The 2,786-nt window shown below is 50.8% G+C and overlaps 1 non-coding gene across 1 annotated transcript; it reads right to left on the bottom strand.

Moving 5' to 3' along the window:
- Nucleotides 1–565: 565 nt before the first annotated feature.
- Nucleotides 566–647, bottom strand: trnal-uaa (transfer RNA leucine (anticodon UAA)). Its single transcript has one exon. It is a non-coding gene; the product is annotated as a tRNA-Leu (tRNA).
- Between the last annotated feature and the right edge of the window lie 2,139 nt (nt 648–2,786).

Below are 2,786 nucleotides of genomic sequence, written 5' to 3'. Positions count from 1 at the left end.
TTCTTATTTGCGAGACAGGAGTTTTGTTTATGAAACACTCCAAGGACAGGAACAATCTTCTGAAGCCGTTCTCAATTTAAAGTGGAATTGTTGTCCTTCTCACACGGTAAGAGCCGTTCCTGGGGAAGGAGTTTCCATGTGCTGTGTCCCAGGGCTGAGCAGGAAGCCGCTGATTGAAGCTGCAGTAGCCGCTTTCTGTTGGCAGCGGGGCCTTGGAGAGATTGGGGCCACATCCAGCTGCGGACTCTGCTGAGTTCTCGTGGTTGCAGTGTCGGTACATGGTTGGTCTCAATGCTTGAACTGAAATCATTGAGGCTCGGTGCGGAGGGCAGGCTCGAACCACCAAACTTGCAGCCAAACGTGCTGACTATTTGAGACACAGAAACTGGCACCAAAGTTTCCACATATTCATCGTAAAGCAGAGCAGATGAGGGGGCTCCGACAGCGAAGGGTCCACTGTTTTCAGAATCAGTCTGGATTAGAGGCCTGACCGGCTGCAAACACAACAACGAAAATGTACAGGGCCTGATAAGTTCCTCTGCCTGTAGAAGAACAGCTACGATCTTGGTAGGGGTGGGATTCGAACCCACGACTCGATAGAGACTGGAGCTTAAATCCAGCGCCTTAGACCACTCGGCCACGCTACCCTACAGGCAGAGAACACTCAAAATTGTCATTACTAATGTTTCAGCGTCGCTTCACTTCAGCACTAACAGATTGTGCATTCAGTAACGAACGTGGTGCAATTTAGAAAGTATTTGAAAGGGTTTGCAAGGTTTGCACTGTTTGGACAACAGCACGAAGCTGAATAGGCTTCGACAGTTTTCCCTGGGGCTTCAGGGCTGTGGAATGGCCTTACAGAATTTTAAAAAGTCATGAGGCAGACGGTCAGAGAAAAGAGTCAGGGAGTAATTTTTACATAAATTCATACAGTTTTTGAGCTCAAGATTTCTACATGAACGAATGCAGTTTTTGAGCAAAGTACAAAAACTGCATGCAAGTACAAATTCACCCACAAAATATATGTGTGCATGTGGGTCTTTGTCTGTCTGTGTGGGTGTGTCTGTCTGGGGTGGGGGTTGTGAGTGTGAGAAAGTGTGTGTGTGTGTCTGTGTGTGTAGTGAGTGCAGAGTGTCTTAAGTCTGTGAGGGGGTGCATGTGTGAGTGTGGGAGTGTGCGTGTCTATAAAGCTGTGCGTGGGGGGTGTCTGTGTGCGCGTCTGTATGTACCTGTGTCCGTGTGTGTGTGTGTGTGTGTAGGAATATCTGTGTGTGTGTGTGTGTGTGTGTGTGTGTGTGTGTGTGTGTGTGTGTGTGTGTGTGTGTGTGTGTGTGTGTGTGTGTGTAGTGCAATGGTGATCACCTGTAATGTGACATGAACCCAAGGTCCCGGTTGAGGCCCTCCCTATGGGTACCGAACTTAGCTATCAGCCTCTGCTCGGCCACTTTTCTCTTCTGCCTGTCCCGAAGTCCACCTTGGAGGATGGTCACCGAAGGTCCGAGGCTGAATGTCCTGGACGGCTGAAGTGTTCCCAACTGGGAAGGAACCCTCCTGTTGTGCGGTGCCCATTCATCTGTTGTCGTATCCTTTGCTCGGTTTCCCCAATGTACCATGCCTCCGGGCATTCTTGCCTGCAACGTATAAGATAGACAAAGTTGGCTGAGTCACATGAGCACCTGCCAGGCAAAAGGTGGGAGGTGATCCAATGCGTAATCGTGGTATCCATATCCACAATCAGACACGTCTTGCCGCATGAATTTATGTAAAACTCCATTATCTCACTTTTTAGATTAGAATCAATCTAAACATCATGGTATATACAGAGAACACAGGGGTGGATTCTGGATCAGTGGTGCTGGAAGAGCAGTTCAGGCAGCATCTAAGGAGCAGCAAAATCGACGTTTCGGGCAAAAACCCTTCATCGGGATTAAAGGCAGTGAGACTGAAGAGTGGAGAGGTAAACTAGAGGAGGGTGGGGGTGGGGAGAAAGTAGCATAGAGCACAATGGGTGAGTGGGGGAGGGGATAAAGGTGATAGGTCAGGGAGGAGAGGGTGGAGTGGATAGGTGGAAAAAGAGATAGGCAGGTAGGACAAGTCCGGACAACTCATGGGGACAGTGCTGAGCTGGAAGTGTGGAACTAGGGTGAGGTGGGGGAAGGGGAAATGAGGAAACTGTTTGAAGTCCACATTGATGCCCTGGGGTTGAAGTGTTCCGAGGCGGAAGATGAGGCGTTCTTCCTCCAGGCGTCTGATGGTGAGGGAGGTGCGGTGAAGGAGGCCCAGGACCTCCATGTCCTCGGCAGAGAGGGAGGGGGAGTTGAAATGTTGGGCCACAGGGCGGTTGGTTGATTGGTGCGGGTGTCCCGGAGATGTTCCATAAAGCGCTCTGCTAGGAGGCGCCCAGTCTCCCAAATGTAGAGGAGACCACATCGGGAGCAACGGATACAATAAATGATATTAGTGGATGTGCAAGTAAAACTTTGGTGGATGTGGAAGGCTCCTTTAGGGGCTTGGATAGAGGTGAGGGAGGAGGTGTGGGCGCAGGTTTTACAGTTCTTGCGGTGGCAGGGGAGGTGCCAGGATGGGAGGGGGGCGTGGACCTGACCAGGTAGTCACGGAGGGAACGGTCTTTGCCGAAGGCGGAAAGGGGTGGTGAGGGAAATATATCCTTGGTGGTGGGGTCTTTTTGGAGTTGGCTGAAATGTCGGCGGATGATTTGGTTTATGTGAAGGTTGGTAGGGTGGAAGGTGAGCACCAGGGGTGTTCTGTCCTTGTTACGGTTGGAG

This window comes from Chiloscyllium plagiosum, unplaced genomic scaffold, assembly GCF_037043375.1.
Source record: "Chiloscyllium plagiosum isolate Xiang-an unplaced genomic scaffold, Cpla_swu_hap1 HiC_scaffold_42, whole genome shotgun sequence".
NCBI lineage: Eukaryota > Metazoa > Chordata > Chondrichthyes > Orectolobiformes > Hemiscylliidae > Chiloscyllium > Chiloscyllium plagiosum.
Note: the sequence above shows the minus strand (reverse complement) of the source record. Positions and strands in the feature narration are given on the sequence as shown.